Source organism: Oenanthe melanoleuca, chromosome 9 (assembly GCF_029582105.1).
Source record: "Oenanthe melanoleuca isolate GR-GAL-2019-014 chromosome 9, OMel1.0, whole genome shotgun sequence".
Taxonomy (NCBI): Eukaryota; Metazoa; Chordata; class Aves; order Passeriformes; family Muscicapidae; genus Oenanthe; species Oenanthe melanoleuca.
Window position 1 is genome coordinate 6,056,885 of NC_079343.1, and position 16,868 is coordinate 6,073,752.

At 58.6% G+C, this 16,868-nt stretch overlaps 21 non-coding genes across 21 annotated transcripts; all 21 read right to left on the minus strand.

Annotated features, from left to right (window-relative positions):
* Nucleotides 1-489: 489 nt before the first annotated feature.
* Nucleotides 490-608, minus strand: LOC130257077 (5S ribosomal RNA). Its single transcript, XR_008841222.1, has one exon. It is a non-coding gene; the product is annotated as a 5S ribosomal RNA (ribosomal RNA).
* Nucleotides 609-1,139: 531 nt separating this feature from the next.
* Nucleotides 1,140-1,258, minus strand: LOC130257078 (5S ribosomal RNA). Its single transcript, XR_008841223.1, has one exon. It is a non-coding gene; the product is annotated as a 5S ribosomal RNA (ribosomal RNA).
* Nucleotides 1,259-1,776: 518 nt separating this feature from the next.
* On the minus strand, nucleotides 1,777-1,895 carry LOC130257079 (5S ribosomal RNA). Its single transcript, XR_008841224.1, has one exon. It is a non-coding gene; the product is annotated as a 5S ribosomal RNA (ribosomal RNA).
* Nucleotides 1,896-2,426: 531 nt separating this feature from the next.
* Nucleotides 2,427-2,545, minus strand: LOC130257080 (5S ribosomal RNA). Its single transcript, XR_008841225.1, has one exon. It is a non-coding gene; the product is annotated as a 5S ribosomal RNA (ribosomal RNA).
* Nucleotides 2,546-3,063: 518 nt separating this feature from the next.
* On the minus strand, nucleotides 3,064-3,182 carry LOC130257081 (5S ribosomal RNA). Its single transcript, XR_008841226.1, has one exon. It is a non-coding gene; the product is annotated as a 5S ribosomal RNA (ribosomal RNA).
* Nucleotides 3,183-3,713: 531 nt separating this feature from the next.
* On the minus strand, nucleotides 3,714-3,832 carry LOC130257082 (5S ribosomal RNA). Its single transcript, XR_008841227.1, has one exon. It is a non-coding gene; the product is annotated as a 5S ribosomal RNA (ribosomal RNA).
* A 531-nt stretch (nucleotides 3,833-4,363) lies between these two features.
* LOC130257105 (5S ribosomal RNA) lies at nucleotides 4,364-4,482 on the minus strand. The gene has a single exon (XR_008841247.1). It is a non-coding gene; the product is annotated as a 5S ribosomal RNA (ribosomal RNA).
* A 519-nt stretch (nucleotides 4,483-5,001) lies between these two features.
* On the minus strand, nucleotides 5,002-5,120 carry LOC130257084 (5S ribosomal RNA). Its single transcript, XR_008841228.1, has one exon. It is a non-coding gene; the product is annotated as a 5S ribosomal RNA (ribosomal RNA).
* Nucleotides 5,121-5,651: 531 nt separating this feature from the next.
* LOC130257085 (5S ribosomal RNA) lies at nucleotides 5,652-5,770 on the minus strand. The gene has a single exon (XR_008841229.1). It is a non-coding gene; the product is annotated as a 5S ribosomal RNA (ribosomal RNA).
* Nucleotides 5,771-6,288: 518 nt separating this feature from the next.
* Nucleotides 6,289-6,407, minus strand: LOC130257106 (5S ribosomal RNA). The gene has a single exon (XR_008841248.1). It is a non-coding gene; the product is annotated as a 5S ribosomal RNA (ribosomal RNA).
* A 518-nt stretch (nucleotides 6,408-6,925) lies between these two features.
* LOC130257086 (5S ribosomal RNA) lies at nucleotides 6,926-7,044 on the minus strand. The gene has a single exon (XR_008841230.1). It is a non-coding gene; the product is annotated as a 5S ribosomal RNA (ribosomal RNA).
* A 532-nt stretch (nucleotides 7,045-7,576) lies between these two features.
* LOC130257087 (5S ribosomal RNA) lies at nucleotides 7,577-7,695 on the minus strand. The gene has a single exon (XR_008841231.1). It is a non-coding gene; the product is annotated as a 5S ribosomal RNA (ribosomal RNA).
* Nucleotides 7,696-8,226: 531 nt separating this feature from the next.
* Nucleotides 8,227-8,345, minus strand: LOC130257089 (5S ribosomal RNA). Its single transcript, XR_008841233.1, has one exon. It is a non-coding gene; the product is annotated as a 5S ribosomal RNA (ribosomal RNA).
* A 532-nt stretch (nucleotides 8,346-8,877) lies between these two features.
* Nucleotides 8,878-8,996, minus strand: LOC130257090 (5S ribosomal RNA). Its single transcript, XR_008841234.1, has one exon. It is a non-coding gene; the product is annotated as a 5S ribosomal RNA (ribosomal RNA).
* A 531-nt stretch (nucleotides 8,997-9,527) lies between these two features.
* Nucleotides 9,528-9,646, minus strand: LOC130257091 (5S ribosomal RNA). Its single transcript, XR_008841235.1, has one exon. It is a non-coding gene; the product is annotated as a 5S ribosomal RNA (ribosomal RNA).
* A 531-nt stretch (nucleotides 9,647-10,177) lies between these two features.
* Nucleotides 10,178-10,296, minus strand: LOC130257092 (5S ribosomal RNA). The gene has a single exon (XR_008841236.1). It is a non-coding gene; the product is annotated as a 5S ribosomal RNA (ribosomal RNA).
* A 531-nt stretch (nucleotides 10,297-10,827) lies between these two features.
* LOC130257093 (5S ribosomal RNA) lies at nucleotides 10,828-10,946 on the minus strand. Its single transcript, XR_008841237.1, has one exon. It is a non-coding gene; the product is annotated as a 5S ribosomal RNA (ribosomal RNA).
* A 325-nt stretch (nucleotides 10,947-11,271) lies between these two features.
* Nucleotides 11,272-11,390, minus strand: LOC130257095 (5S ribosomal RNA). The gene has a single exon (XR_008841238.1). It is a non-coding gene; the product is annotated as a 5S ribosomal RNA (ribosomal RNA).
* Nucleotides 11,391-11,877: 487 nt separating this feature from the next.
* LOC130257096 (5S ribosomal RNA) lies at nucleotides 11,878-11,996 on the minus strand. The gene has a single exon (XR_008841239.1). It is a non-coding gene; the product is annotated as a 5S ribosomal RNA (ribosomal RNA).
* Nucleotides 11,997-12,513: 517 nt separating this feature from the next.
* Nucleotides 12,514-12,632, minus strand: LOC130257097 (5S ribosomal RNA). The gene has a single exon (XR_008841240.1). It is a non-coding gene; the product is annotated as a 5S ribosomal RNA (ribosomal RNA).
* A 486-nt stretch (nucleotides 12,633-13,118) lies between these two features.
* Nucleotides 13,119-13,237, minus strand: LOC130257098 (5S ribosomal RNA). The gene has a single exon (XR_008841241.1). It is a non-coding gene; the product is annotated as a 5S ribosomal RNA (ribosomal RNA).
* Nucleotides 13,238-16,868: the final 3,631 nt, after the last annotated feature.

The following is a 16,868-nucleotide window of genomic DNA, read 5'->3' on the forward strand; positions in this document are numbered from 1 at the left end:
CCTGCGCTCCCTGCTCCACAGCCTCACACACACGCACACCACACAGCCACCCCGCCTGCCAAGGCCACCACCACATCCTGCGCCTGGGCAAATGCTGCAAAAGGACAACAAGTCACGCTAGGCACGCCAGCCACACAAACTACCTCAGCCACACCAGGCACCACTGCCCACTCCCTCCTGCCCCGCAGCACGGCTGCCCAAGCAAAACCTGAGACCTCCAGCCCACTCACCAGCACCACGCACCACCTCTCCGCCCAGCCCCAAAGCCCCATGGACACAAGACTAGGGCACCAGAACTGCCCAGGCCAATCTCTGACTCGGTATCCGGACCCGACTTTAAAAAAATCCACAGGCAGCATGCACGCCACACGTGCCCGCACCCTTCGGCCGCTCTGAACGGCTGCCCAAGCAAAGCAAGAGACCTCCAGCCCCCAGCAACATAAAAGGCCCAAGCAAAACAAGAGACCTCCAGCCCCCAGCAACATAAAAGGCCTACAGCACCCGGTATTCCCAGGCGGTCTCCCATCCAAGTACTAACCGGGCCCGACCCTGCTTAGCTTCCGAGATCAGACGAGATCGGGCGTTCTCAGGGTGGTATGGCCGTAGGCACCTCTCAACCCGTCTGCAACGCTCACGAGCGCAAACCACCACCTGCGCTCCCTGCTCCACAGCTTCACACACACGCACACCACACAGCCACCCCGCCTGCCAAGGCCACCACCACATCCTGCGCCTGGGCAAATGCTGCAAAAGGACAACAAGTCACGCTAGGCACGCCAGCCACACAAACTACCTCAGCCACACCAGGCACCACTGCCCACTCCCTCCTGCCCCGCAGCACGGCTGCCCAAGCAAAACCTGAGACCTCCAGCCCACTCACCAGCACCACGCACCACCTCTCCGCCCAGCCCCAAAGCCCCATGGACACAAGACTAGGGCACCAGAACTGCCCAGGCCAATCTCTGACTCGGTATCCGGACCCGACTTTAAAAAAATCCACAGGCAGCATGCACGCCACACGTGCCCGCACCCTTCGGCCGCTCTGAACGGCTGCCCAAGCAAAACAAGAGACCTCCAGCCCCCAGCAACATAAAAGGCCCAAGCAAAACAAGAGACCTCCAGCCCCCAGCAACATAAAAGGCCTACAGCACCCGGTATTCCCAGGCGGTCTCCCATCCAAGTACTAACCGGGCCCGACCCTGCTTAGCTTCCGAGATCAGACGAGATCGGGCGTTCTCAGGGTGGTATGGCCGTAGGCACCTCTCAACCCGTCTGCAACGCTCACGAGCGCAAACCACCACCTGCGCTCCCTGCTCCACAGCCTCACACACACGCACACCACACAGCCACCCCGCCTGCCAAGGCCACCACCACATCCTGCGCCTGGGCAAATGCTGCAAAAGGACAACAAGTCACGCTAGGCACGCCAGCCACACAAACTACCTCAGCCACACCAGGCACCATTGCCCACTCCCTCCTGCCCCGCAGCACGGCTGCCCAAGCAAAACGTGAGACATCCAGCCCACTCACCACCTCTCCGCCCAGCCCCAAAGCCCCATGGACACAAGACTAGGGCACCAGAACTGCCCAGGCCAATCTCTGACTCGGTATCCGGACCCGACTTTAAAAAAATCCACAGGCAGCATGCACGCCACACGTGCCCGCACCCTTCGGCCGCTCTGAACGGCTGCCCAAGCAAAACAAGAGACCTCCAGCCCCCAGCAACATAAAAGGCCCAAGCAAAACAAGAGACCTCCAGCCCCCAGCAACATAAAAGGCCTACAGCACCCGGTATTCCCAGGCGGTCTCCCATCCAAGTACTAACCGGGCCCGACCCTGCTTAGCTTCCGAGATCAGACGAGATCGGGCGTTCTCAGGGTGGTATGGCCGTAGGCACCTCTCAACCCGTCTGCAACGCTCACGAGCGCAAACCACCACCTGCGCTCCCTGCTCCACAGCCTCACACACACGCACACCACACAGCCACCCCGCCTGCCAAGGCCACCACCACATCCTGCGCCTGGGCAAATGCTGCAAAAGGACAACAAGTCACGCTAGGCACGCCAGCCACACAAACTACCTCAGCCACACCAGGCACCACTGCCCACTCCCTCCTGCCCCGCAGCACGGCTGCCCAAGCAAAACCTGAGACCTCCAGCCCACTCACCAGCACCACGCACCACCTCTCCGCCCAGCCCCAAAGCCCCATGGACACAAGACTAGGGCACCAGAACTGCCCAGGCCAATCTCTGACTCGGTATCCGGACCCGACTTTAAAAAAATCCACAGGCAGCATGCACGCCACACGTGCCCGCACCCTTTGGCCGCTCTGAACGGCTGCCCAAGCAAAACAAGAGACCTCCAGCCCCCAGCAACATAAAAGGCCCAAGCAAAACAAGAGACCTCCAGCCCCCAGCAACATAAAAGGCCTACAGCACCCGGTATTCCCAGGCGGTCTCCCATCCAAGTACTAACCGGGCCCGACCCTGCTTAGCTTCCGAGATCAGACGAGATCGGGCGTTCTCAGGGTGGTATGGCCGTAGGCACCTCTCAACCCGTCTGCAACGCTCACGAGCGCAAACCACCACCTGCGCTCCCTGCTCCACAGCCTCACACACACGCACACCACACAGCCACCCCGCCTGCCAAGGCCACCACCACATCCTGCGCCTGGGCAAATGCTGCAAAAGGACAACAAGTCACGCTAGGCACGCCAGCCACACAAACTACCTCAGCCACACCAGGCACCATTGCCCACTCCCTCCTGCCCCGCAGCACGGCTGCCCAAGCAAAACGTGAGACATCCAGCCCACTCACCACCTCTCCGCCCAGCCCCAAAGCCCCATGGACACAAGACTAGGGCACCAGAACTGCCCAGGCCAATCTCTGACTCGGTATCCGGACCCGACTTTAAAAAAATCCACAGGCAGCATGCACGCCACACGTGCCCGCACCCTTCGGCCGCTCTGAACGGCTGCCCAAGCAAAACAAGAGACCTCCAGCCCCCAGCAACATAAAAGGCCCAAGCAAAACAAGAGACCTCCAGCCCCCAGCAACATAAAAGGCCTACAGCACCCGGTATTCCCAGGCGGTCTCCCATCCAAGTACTAACCGGGCCCGACCCTGCTTAGCTTCCGAGATCAGACGAGATCGGGCGTTCTCAGGGTGGTATGGCCGTAGGCACCTCTCAACCCGTCTGCAACGCTCACGAGCGCAAACCACCACCTGCGCTCCCTGCTCCACAGCCTCACACACACGCACACCACACAGCCACCCCGCCTGCCAAGGCCACCACCACATCCTGCGCCTGGGCAAATGCTACAAAAGGACAACAAGTCACGCTAGGCACGCCAGCCACACAAACTACCTCAGCCACACCAGGCACCACTGCCCACTCCCTCCTGCCCCGCAGCACGGCTGCCCAAGCAAAACCTGAGACCTCCAGCCCACTCACCAGCACCACGCACCACCTCTCCGCCCAGCCCCAAAGCCCCATGGACACAAGACTAGGGCACCAGAACTGCCCAGGCCAATCTCTGACTCGGTATCCGGACCCGACTTTAAAAAAATCCACAGGCAGCATGCACGCCACACGTGCCCGCACCCTTCGGCCGCTCTGAACGGCTGCCCAAGCAAAACAAGAGACCTCCAGCCCCCAGCAACATAAAAGGCCCAAGCAAAACAAGAGACCTCCAGCCCCCAGCAACATAAAAGGCCTACAGCACCCGGTATTCCCAGGCGGTCTCCCATCCAAGTACTAACCGGGCCCGACCCTGCTTAGCTTCCGAGATCAGACGAGATCGGGCGTTCTCAGGGTGGTATGGCCGTAGGCACCTCTCAACCCGTCTGCAACGCTCACGAGCGCAAACCACCACCTGCGCTCCCTGCTCCACAGCCTCACACACACGCACACCACACAGCCACCCCGCCTGCCAAGGCCACCACCACATCCTGCGCCTGGGCAAATGCTGCAAAAGGACAACAAGTCACGCTAGGCACGCCAGCCACACAAACTACCTCAGCCACACCAGGCACCACTGCCCACTCCCTCCTGCCCCGCAGCACGGCTGCCCAAGCAAAACCTGAGACCTCCAGCCCACTCACCAGCACCACGCACCACCTCTCCGCCCAGCCCCAAAGCCCCATGGACACAAGACTAGGGCACCAGAACTGCCCAGGCCAATCTCTGACTCGGTATCCGGACCCGACTTTAAAAAAATTCACAGGCAGCATGCACGCCACACGTGCCCGCACCCTTCGGCCGCTCTGAACGGCTGCCCAAGCAAAACAAGAGACCTCCAGCCCCCAGCAACATAAAAGGCCCAAGCAAAACAAGAGACTTCCAGCCCCCAGCAACATAAAAGGCCTACAACACCCGGTATTCCCAGGCGGTCTCCCATCCAAGTACTAACCGGGCCCGACCCTGCTTAGCTTCCGAGATCAGACGAGATCGGGCGTTCTCAGGGTGGTATGGCCGTAGGCACCTCTCAACCCGTCTGCAACGCTCACGAGCGCAAACCACCACCTGCGCTCCCTGCTCCACAGCCTCACACACACGCACACCACACAGCCACCCTCGCCTGCCAAGGCCACCACCACATCCTGCGCCTGGGCAAATGCTACAAAAGGACAACAAGTCACGCTAGGCACGCCAGCCACACAAACTACCTCAGCCACACCAGGCACCATTGCCCACTCCCTCCTGCCCCGCAGCACGGCTGCCCAAGCAAAACGTGAGACATCCAGCCCACTCACCACCTCTCCGCCCAGCCCCAAAGCCCCATGGACACAAAACTAGGGCACCAGAACTGCCCAGGCCAATCTCTGACTCGGTATCCGGACCCGACTTTAAAAAAATCCACAGGCAGCATGCACGCCACACGTGCCCGCACCCTTCGGCCGCTCTGAACGGCTGCCCAAGCAAAACAAGAGACCTCCAGCCCCCAGCAACATAAAAGGCCCAAGCAAAACAAGAGACCTCCAGCCCCCAGCAACATAAAAGGCCTACAGCACCCGGTATTCCCAGGCGGTCTCCCATCCAAGTACTAACCGGGCCCGACCCTGCTTAGCTTCCGAGATCAGACGAGATCGGGCGTTCTCAGGGTGGTATGGCCGTAGGCACCTCTCAACCCGTCTGCAACGCTCACGAGCGCAAACCACCACCTGCGCTCCCTGCTCCACAGCCTCACACACACGCACACCACACAGCCACCCCGCCTGCCAAGGCCACCACCACATCCTGCGCCTGGGCAAATGCTGCAAAAGGACAACAAGTCACGCTAGGCACGCCAGCCACACAAACTACCTCAGCCACACCAGGCACCACTGCCCACTCCCTCCTGCCCCGCAGCACGGCTGCCCAAGCAAAACCTGAGACCTCCAGCCCACTCACCAGCACCACGCACCACCTCTCCGCCCAGCCCCAAAGCCCCATGGACACAAGACTAGGGCACCAGAACTGCCCAGGCCAATCTCTGACTCGGTATCCGGACCCGACTTTAAAAAAATCCACAGGCAGCATGCACGCCACACGTGCCCGCACCCTTCGGCCGCTCTGAACGGCTGCCCAAGCAAAACAAGAGACCTCCAGCCCCCAGCAACATAAAAGGCCCAAGCAAAACAAGAGACCTCCAGCCCCCAGCAACATAAAAGGCCTACAGCACCCGGTATTCCCAGGCGGTCTCCCATCCAAGTACTAACCGGGCCCGACCCTGCTTAGCTTCCGAGATCAGACGAGATCGGGCGTTCTCAGGGTGGTATGGCCGTAGGCACCTCTCCACCCGTCTTCAACGCACACGAGCGCAAACCACCACCTGCGCTCCCTGCTCCACAGCCTCACACACACGCACACCACACAGCCACCCCGCCTGCCAAGGCCACCACCACATCCTGCGCCTGGGCAAATGCTACAAAAGGACAACAAGTCACGCTAGGCACGCCAGCCACACAAACTACCTCAGCCACACCAGGCACCATTGCCCACTCCCTCCTGCCCCGCAGCACGGCTGCCCAAGCAAAACGTGAGACATCCAGCCCACTCACCACCTCTCCGCCCAGCCCCAAAGCCCCATGGACACAAGACTAGGGCACCAGAACTGCCCAGGCCAATCTCTGACTCGGTATCCGGACCCGACTTTAAAAAAATTCACAGGCAGCATGCACGCCACACGTGCCCGCACCCTTCGGCCGCTCTGAACGGCTGCCCAAGCAAAACAAGAGACCTCCAGCCCCCAGCAACATAAAAGGCCCAAGCAAAACAAGAGACTTCCAGCCCCCAGCAACATAAAAGGCCTACAACACCCGGTATTCCCAGGCGGTCTCCCATCCAAGTACTAACCGGGCCCGACCCTGCTTAGCTTCCGAGATCAGACGAGATCGGGCGTTCTCAGGGTGGTATGGCCGTAGGCACCTCTCAACCCGTCTGCAACGCTCACGAGCGCAAACCACCACCTGCGCTCCCTGCTCCACAGCCTCACACACACGCACACCACACAGCCACCCCGCCTGCCAAGGCCACCACCACATCCTGCGCCTGGGCAAATGCTACAAAAGGACAACAAGTCACGCTAGGCACGCCAGCCACACAAACTACCTCAGCCACACCAGGCACCATTGCCCACTCCCTCCTGCCCCGCAGCACGGCTGCCCAAGCAAAACGTGAGACATCCAGCCCACTCACCACCTCTCCGCCCAGCCCCAAAGCCCCATGGACACAAAACTAGGGCACCAGAACTGCCCAGGCCAATCTCTGACTCGGTATCCGGACCCGACTTTAAAAAAATCCACAGGCAGCATGCATGCCACACGTGCCCGCACCCTTCGGCCGCTCTGAACGGCTGCCCAAGCAAAACAAGAGACCTCCAGCCCCCAGCAACATAAAAGGCCCAAGCAAAACAAGAGACCTCCAGCCCCCAGCAACATAAAAGGCCTACAGCACCCGGTATTCCCAGGCGGTCTCCCATCCAAGTACTAACCGGGCCCGACCCTGCTTAGCTTCCGAGATCAGACGAGATCGGGCGTTCTCAGGGTGGTATGGCCGTAGGCACCTCTCAACCCGTCTGCAACGCTCACGAGCGCAAACCACCACCTGCGCTCCCTGCTCCACAGCCTCACACACACGCACACCACACAGTCCACCCCGCCTGCCAAGGCCACCACCACATCCTGCGCCTGGGCAAATGCTGCAAAAGGACAACAAGTCACGCTAGGCACGCCAGCCACACAAACTACCTCAGCCACACCAGGCACCACTGCCCACTCCCTCCTGCCCCGCAGCACGGCTGCCCAAGCAAAACCTGAGACCTCCAGCCCACTCACCAGCACCACGCACCACCTCTCCGCCCAGCCCCAAAGCCCCATGGACACAAGACTAGGGCACCAGAACTGCCCAGGCCAATCTCTGACTCGGTATCCGGACCCGACTTTAAAAAAATCCACAGGCAGCATGCACGCCACACGTGCCCGCACCCTTCGGCCGCTCTGAACGGCTGCCCAAGCAAAACAAGAGACCTCCAGCCCCCAGCAACATAAAAGGCCCAAGCAAAACAAGAGACCTCCAGCCCCCAGCAACATAAAAGGCCTACAGCACCCGGTATTCCCAGGCGGTCTCCCATCCAAGTACTAACCGGGCCCGACCCTGCTTAGCTTCCGAGATCAGACGAGATCGGGCGTTCTCAGGGTGGTATGGCCGTAGGCACCTCTCAACCCGTCTGCAACGCTCACGAGCGCAAACCACCACCTGCGCTCCCTGCTCCACAGCCTCACACACACGCACACCACACAGCCACCCCGCCTGCCAAGGCCACCACCACATCCTGCGCCTGGGCAAATGCTGCAAAAGGACAACAAGTCACGCTAGGCACGCCAGCCACACAAACTACCTCAGCCACACCAGGCACCACTGCCCACTCCCTCCTGCCCCGCAGCACGGCTGCCCAAGCAAAATCTGAGACCTCCAGCCCACTCACCAGCACCACGCACCACCTCTCCGCCCAGCCCCAAAGCCCCATGGACACAAAACTAGGGCACCAGAACTGCCCAGGCCAATCTCTGACTCGGTATCCGGACCCGACTTTAAAAAAATCCACAGGCAGCATGCACGCCACACGTGCCCGCACCCTTCGGCCGCTCTGAACGGCTGCCCAAGCAAAGCAAGAGACCTCCAGCCCCCAGCAACATAAAAGGCCCAAGCAAAACAAGAGACCTCCAGCCCCCAGCAACATAAAAGGCCTACAGCACCCGGTATTCCCAGGCGGTCTCCCATCCAAGTACTAACCGGGCCCGACCCTGCTTAGCTTCCGAGATCAGACGAGATCGGGCGTTCTCAGGGTGGTATGGCCGTAGGCACCTCTCAACCCGTCTGCAACGCTCACGAGCGCAAACCACCACCTGCGCTCCCTGCTCCACAGCCTTCACACACACGCACACCACACAGCCACCCCGCCTGCCAAGGCCACCACCACATCCTGCGCCTGGGCAAATGCTGCAAAAGGACAACAAGTCACGCTAGGCACGCCAGCCACACAAACTACCTCAGCCACACCAGGCACCACTGCCCACTCCCTCCTGCCCCGCAGCACGGCTGCCCAAGCAAAACCTGAGACCTCCAGCCCACTCACCAGCACCACGCACCACCTCTCCGCCCAGCCCCAAAGCCCCATGGACACAAGACTAGGGCACCAGAACTGCCCAGGCCAATCTCTGACTCGGTATCCGGACCCGACTTTAAAAAAATCCACAGGCAGCATGCACGCCACACGTGCCCGCACCCTTCGGCCGCTCTGAACGGCTGCCCAAGCAAAACAAGAGACCTCCAGCCCCCAGCAACATAAAAGGCCCAAGCAAAACAAGAGACCTCCAGCCCCCAGCAACATAAAAGGCCTACAGCACCCGGTATTCCCAGGCGGTCTCCCATCCAAGTACTAACCGGGCCCGACCCTGCTTAGCTTCCGAGATCAGACGAGATCGGGCGTTCTCAGGGTGGTATGGCCGTAGGCACCTCTCAACCCGTCTGCAACGCTCACGAGCGCAAACCACCACCTGCGCTCCCTGCTCCACAGCCTCACACACACGCACACCACACAGCCACCCCGCCTGCCAAGGCCACCACCACATCCTGCGCCTGGGCAAATGCTGCAAAAGGACAACAAGTCACGCTAGGCACGCCAGCCACACAAACTACCTCAGCCACACCAGGCACCACTGCCCACTCCCTCCTGCCCCGCAGCACGGCTGCCCAAGCAAAACATGAGACCTCCAGCCCACTCACCAGCACCACGCACCACCTCTCCGCCCAGCCCCAAAGCCCCATGGACACAAGACTAGGGCACCAGAACTGCCCAGGCCAATCTCTGACTCGGTATCCGGACCCGACTTTAAAAAAATCCACAGGCAGCATGCACGCCACACGTGCCCGCACCCTTCGGCCGCTCTGAACGGCTGCCCAAGCAAAACAAGAGACCTCCAGCCCCCAGCAACATAAAAGGCCCAAGCAAAACAAGAGACCTCCAGCCCCCAGCAACATAAAAGGCCTACAGCACCCGGTATTCCCAGGCGGTCTCCCATCCAAGTACTAACCGGGCCCGACCCTGCTTAGCTTCCGAGATCAGACGAGATCGGGCGTTCTCAGGGTGGTATGGCCGTAGGCACCTCTCAACCCGTCTGCAACGCTCACGAGCGCAAACCACCACCTGCGCTCCCTGCTCCACAGCTTCACACACACGCACACCACACAGCCACCCCGCCTGCCAAGGCCACCACCACATCCTGCGCCTGGGCAAATGCTGCAAAAGGACAACAAGTCACGCTAGGCACGCCAGCCACACAAACTACCTCAGCCACACCAGGCACCACTGCCCACTCCCTCCTGCCCCGCAGCACGGCTGCCCAAGCAAAACCTGAGACCTCCAGCCCACTCACCAGCACCACGCACCACCTCTCCGCCCAGCCCCAAAGCCCCATGGACACAAGACTAGGGCACCAGAACTGCCCAGGCCAATCTCTGACTCGGTATCCGGACCCAACTTTAAAAAAATCCACAGGCAGCATGCACGCCACACGTGCCCGCACCCTTCGGCCGCTCTGAACGGCTGCCCAAGCAAAACAAGAGACCTCCAGCCCCCAGCAACATAAAAGGCCCAAGCAAAACAAGAGACCTCCAGCCCCCAGCAACATAAAAGGCCTACAGCACCCGGTATTCCCAGGCGGTCTCCCATCCAAGTACTAACCGGGCCCGACCCTGCTTAGCTTCCGAGATCAGACGAGATCGGGCGTTCTCAGGGTGGTATGGCCGTAGGCACCTCTCAACCCGTCTGCAACGCTCACGAGCGCAAACCACCACCTGCGCTCCCTGCTCCACAGCCTCACACACACGCACACCACACAGCCACCCCGCCTGCCAAGGCCACCACCACATCCTGCGCCTGGGCAAATGCTGCAAAAGGACAACAAGTCACGCTAGGCACGCCAGCCACACAAACTACCTCAGCCACACCAGGCACCACTGCCCACTCCCTCCTGCCCCGCAGCACGGCTGCCCAAGCAAAACCTGAGACCTCCAGCCCACTCACCAGCACCACGCACCACCTCTCCGCCCAGCCCCAAAGCCCCATGGACACAAGACTAGGGCACCAGAACTGCCCAGGCCAATCTCTGACTCGGTATCCGGACCCGACTTTAAAAAAATCCACAGGCAGCATGCACGCCACACGTGCCCGCACCCTTCGGCCGCTCTGAACGGCTGCCCAAGCAAAACAAGAGACCTCCAGCCCCCAGCAACATAAAAGGCCCAAGCAAAACAAGAGACTTCCAGCCCCCAGCAACATAAAAGGCCTACAGCACCCGGTATTCCCAGGCGGTCTCCCATCCAAGTACTAACCGGGCCCGACCCTGCTTAGCTTCCGAGATCAGACGAGATCGGGCGTTCTCAGGGTGGTATGGCCGTAGGCACCTCTCAACCCGTCTGCAACGCTCACGAGCGCAAACCACCACCTGCGCTCCCTGCTCCACAGCCTCACACACACGCACACCACACAGCCACCCTCGCCTGCCAAGGCCACCACCACATCCTGCGCCTGGGCAAATGCTACAAAAGGACAACAAGTCACGCTAGGCACGCCAGCCACACAAACTACCTCAGCCACACGAGGCACCATTGCCCACTCCCTCCTGCCCCGCAGCACGGCTGCCCAAGCAAAGCAAGAGACCTCCAGCCCCCAGCAACATAAAAGGCCCAAGCAAAACAAGAGACCTCCAGCCCCCAGCAACATAAAAGGCCTACAGCACCCGGTATTCCCAGGCGGTCTCCCATCCAAGTACTAACCGGGCCCGACCCTGCTTAGCTTCCGAGATCAGACGAGATCGGGCGTTCTCAGGGTGGTATGGCCGTAGGCACCTCTCAACCCGTCTGCAACGCTCACGAGCGCAAACCACCACCTGCGCTCCCTGCTCCACAGCCTCACACACACGCACACCACACAGCCACCCTCGCCTGCCAAGGCCACCACCACATCCTGCGCCTGGGCAAATGCTGCAAAAGGACAACAAGTCACGCTAGGCACGCCAGCCACACAAACTACCTCAGCCACACCAGGCACCACTGCCCACTCCCTCCTGCCCCGCAGCACGGCTGCCCAAGCAAAACATGAGACCTCCAGCCCACTCACCAGCACCACGCACCACCTCTCCGCCCAGCCCCAAAGCCCCATGGACACAAGACTAGGGCACCAGAACTGCCCAGGCCAATCTCTGACTCGGTATCCGGACCCGACTTTAAAAAATCCACAAGCAGCATGCACGCCACACGTGCCCGCACCCTTCGGCCGCTCTGAACGGCTGCCCAAGCAAAACAAGAGACCTCCAGCCCCCAGCAACATAAAAGGCCTACAGCACCCGGTATTCCCAGGCGGTCTCCCATCCAAGTACTAACCGGGCCCGACCCTGCTTAGCTTCCGAGATCAGACGAGATCGGGCGTTCTCAGGGTGGTATGGCCGTAGGCACCTCTCAACCCGTCTGCAACGCTCACGAGCGCAAACCACCACCTGCGCTCCCTGCTCCACAGCTTCACACACACGCACACCACACAGCCACCCCGCCTGCCAAGGCCACCACCACATCCTGCGCCTGGGCAAATGCTGCAAAAGGACAACAAGTCACGCTAGGCACGCCAGCCACACAAACTACCTCAGCCACACCAGGCACCACTGCCCACTCCCTCCTGCCCCGCAGCACGGCTGCCCAAGCAAAACCTGAGACCTCCAGCCCACTCACCACCTCTCCGCCCAGCCCCAAAGCCCCATGGACACAAGACTAGGGCACCAGAACTGCCCAGGCCAATCTCTGACTCGGTATCCGGACCCGACTTTAAAAAATCCACAAGCAGCATGCACGCCACACGTGCCCGCACCCTTCGGCCGCTCTGAACGGCTGCCCAAGCAAAACAAGAGACCTCCAGCCCCCAGCAACATAAAAGGCCCAAGCAAAACAAGAGACCTCCAGCCCCCAGCAACATAAAAGGCCTACAGCACCCGGTATTCCCAGGCGGTCTCCCATCCAAGTACTAACCGGGCCCGACCCTGCTTAGCTTCCGAGATCAGACGAGATCGGGCGTTCTCAGGGTGGTATGGCCGTAGGCACCTCTCAACCCGTCTGCAACGCTCACGAGCGCAAACCACCACCTGCGCTCCCTGCTCCACAGCCTCACACACACGCACACCACACAGCCACCCCGCCTGCCAAGGCCACCACCACATCCTGCGCCTGGGCAAATGCTGCAAAAGGACAACAAGTCACGCTAGGCACGCCAGCCACACAAACTACCTCAGCCACACCAGGCACCACTGCCCACTCCCTCCTGCCCCGCAGCACGGCTGCCCAAGCAAAACCTGAGACCTCCAGCCCACTCACCAGCACCACGCACCACCTCTCCGCCCAGCCCCAAAGCCCCATGGACACAAGACTAGGGCACCAGAACTGCCCAGGCCAATCTCTGACTCGGTATCCGGACCCGACTTTAAAAAATCCACAAGCAGCATGCACGCCACACGTGCCCGCACCCTTCGGCCGCTCTGAACGGCTGCCCAAGCAAAACAAGAGACCTCCAGCCCCCAGCAACATAAAAGGCCTACAGCACCCGGTATTCCCAGGCGGTCTCCCATCCAAGTACTAACCGGGCCCGACCCTGCTTAGCTTCCGAGATCAGACGAGATCGGGCGTTCTCAGGGTGGTATGGCCGTAGGCACCTCTCAACCCGTCTGCAACGCTCACGAGCGCAAACCACCACCTGCGCTCCCTGCTCCACAGCCTCACACACACACACACGCACACCACACAGCCACCCCGGCTGCGAAGGCCAACACCACATCCTATATCTGGAATCAATGCCACAAATGGACAACAAGTCACGCTAGGAACACGAGGTACAATTGCCCGCTCCCTCCTGCCCCGCAATACAGCTGCCCAAGCAGAAGAAGAGAGCTCCATCCATGTCGCCGCGCCCGGTAAAAAAAAGGTGTAGCACCCGGGATTTCCAGGCAGTCTCCCATCCAAATAGTGACCTGGCTTGATGCTGTTTATGCTCGTCGAGTGAGTCGCGGTATGTGACCGCAGGGTTACTGTATTCCACGAAAATTTTGGTTATCTTTTGTCCTGTGCGCGAAGTTACCACGGCGGAACCTACCCCCGATTTTTAGTGTCCCGCGAGGACCTGCCGGGAGTCGCTCGAGGGGAGCGAGTCGGGGCTTGTTCGCGCGGCGTGCGGTGGCGCATGGTGTGGGTTTGGCGGGAAGGCGGCAGTGAGGGACGGCCGGTTCTCATTGGGCAACGCGTGGCCACCGGGGTGCGATTGGCCGATCCGTTTTCTTCTTCGTGCTGCGATTGGTGGCGCTTGATGTCCTTCGGGGAGATTTCCCTCCCCTTCCCCAGAGTCCGTATCCCCGCTGTACTGACTTTATTTCGGCCCTACAGTCCTTATTCCGCCTCCACGGATCCTATCCCGGCCTTACAGACCCCACCCCGACCCGCATTCTCTATCCCACCCACAAGCCCCCTTCCCAGGCCACAGTCCCTACCGTGGCCCGCAGTCCCTTCCCCCGGCCCACAATCCCTTTCGTAGCCCACAGGCCATATCCTGCCCCACAGTCCATAGTTCGGCCCCAGGGTCCCAATCCCAACCCTACAGTGATTATCCCACAGGTTTTAATGACAGCGAATCAGATAGATTTTTACAACAATGCATTATTTATTATGATAAATGATTAGACAAAAAGAACTCAATCAGAATTATTTACTACACACTATGAAATCTAAAACTATTATACTACAAGATAGGATCGTGCATTTTATCACGGCAATATTAAAGCAATTATTTTAAAGCAAACAAAAAGAAAGCATCATCAGAGACTGATGTAAATCACCTATACCAATGACTGTGGACAAATATCTTTCTTCCGACTTTCAGGAGTATCCTTGGTGAGCATCCCTAAAACCCAATGGAAGAATCTCCATATGCTCCAAGGAGGAATATATTAGAAGAACCTATTATATGTAAAGTGGACCGGACTGCCATAATGGGACGGAGTTGACCACCAGTGATATGCCTACAGGTCAGTTTAGCAGTTTATCTGCCAAATCTTTGTCTTGTTGTAAGCAGGTTGATTTGAGTCTCGTCTGCCAGACTGAGGCAGTGTGCCAGATTTTTAGTATGATTCAACAGCAAACAACAGCACATGATGCCCCTCTCAGCCCACCATTGGTAGTTTGCAAAACAGGGCATTGTTTGAGTTGTTTGACCACGTATCAGGGCCAAGCATCTTATTTACAGAGTTCCTATCCCAGCCCCACAGTGATTCCACCCCCAGCTGCATGAGATTTATCCAGCCCCAGAGTTTTTATTGCTCTACATTGGTTTGGGTCTGGATTCATCCCCAGGAGCTTCAATATTCCCTCTGGCCTCACAGCCCCAGCCCTATAATATTTTTTTAAAAAAACATCATATATCTAGTAATAACATTTTTAAAACAGAATAAAATAAAAAACATGACAATGCAATAGTATAATTAAATCTTAATACAATTAGGATAATGTAAAACTAAAAGAATAAACAATAAAATAGAATCAGTACAAAATGAACCTGGATCTAGACCCAAATTAATGTGAAGCAATGGAAATGGTGAGGCTGGATGTGGATAAATCCCATGGGGATGGGGTTGGAGCTGAAGCTTGGGGGCTACAGGAACTGCCAGGGGGGTTCCAGCACTCCCATCAATGGTAACATCCACAAGCTGGGAGTGGATGTCTCAGGTCTGATCCTGGGCTCATAGCCAGCCCAGGGGCACTTTTTGGGATGCAGAACCAGGGACCGAGCAGCTGTTCCCAGCATCTAATGCTGACTGAGTTGCCTGTGGGCAGGCAGGATGTAAGGCAAAGTGTGTGCTGTGGGCCAGGGCCCATTTGCCCCCAAAATCATTCCCATTGGGATGAGAGTGGCAGCTCATAGAGATGTTAAGTGATGACAGTGACTGATTCATCAGCTTGTCAACAGCACAGGAGCAAAGTGACAACCAGGAGCAGCTTTTAGCCATAGGCAGTGGAAAGCTGAGGAGCTGGAGCTGAGGCAGCAGAGCTGGCAGTGACATAGAGAAGGTGGGGCTTAGGGTGAAACCACTGTGGGGCTAGATAGGGGCTTTGGGGCTGGGATAGGCACTGTTGGATAGGGCTGGGGCTGGAATATGGATTCTAGAGCTGAAGTGGAAGCATCAGAGAACTGAAGATGAAATGAAGATCCTGCCTTGATCCAGGAGCAGCTTCACATAGCAGCATCAGGAAGATGCAGAGCTGGAGCAGAAACATCAGGGCCAGTGGAGAAATAAAACTTGTAGGGCTGGAGCAGGAACCACTGTAGGGCTGGCATAGGACTATAAGGCAGCAGCTGAAATCACTGGAGGTGGGACAGGGACTGTGTGGTTGTGGTAGGAATTATGGGGCCAGAATAACAACTTTAGGGATGGAGCTGGAATCAGGGAAAGGAAAGGAAAGGAAAGGAAAGGAAAGGAAAGGAAAGGAAAGGAAAGGAAAGGAAAGGAAAGGAAAGGAAAGGAAAGGAAAGGAAAGGAAAGGAAAGGAAAGGAAAGGAAAGGAAAGGAAAGGAAAGGAAAGGAAAGGAAAGGAAAGGAAAGGAAAGGAAAGGAAAGGAAAGGAAAGGCCTGCCTTGCCTACATTTCCCCTTCCCTTGCTTACCCCTTTCCTTGCCTCTTCTACCCATCACATGCGGCTGTCTCCCGCCCATAGCCGTAACCTAGAGCTTTTTTTCCACCAGATGGCAGCCTGGCTTTTCAGTTGCTGATTTCACCCTCAGCTTATCTTTTCCTCGGACACCCTGCAGGCACAGAAGCGCCTTGTGTTGTTGGGCTCGTTGTTCTTCAGGGTGGCCAGTGACCCAGGCAGAGCTCCCCACTCTCCTCCCCATTCCTCTGTGGTGGAAGGAACGTCCCTCCATCATAGACGTGGCACCGCCTGAGGGCAATGCAGTGTGGGCGTAGCGCATGCCACCCCTTCCACACTGCAGCCGGTTTACAGGCAGTCCTGGTGTGATATACCTGCAGTGACCTTCCTGTGTCACCTGCTGTGGTGAACCTGCAGCCGTCCTGACCCTCCCGACCCTCTCTGGGTCAGCCTAGAGCTGACAGGGGCAGGGTGGCTGCAAATGGCCGCATCAGTCATTTTCTGAGTAGGTTTGCTGGGAATGAGCTTATCCAAGAGGGTCAACTGCAGGTCACCACATCAGAGAACTGCTTACTACCTGCCCGGAGGTGTCAAACAGCCACCTAGCAGACACCGGGACCGGCTCCCCGTGACGCACAGGCTCGGGCAC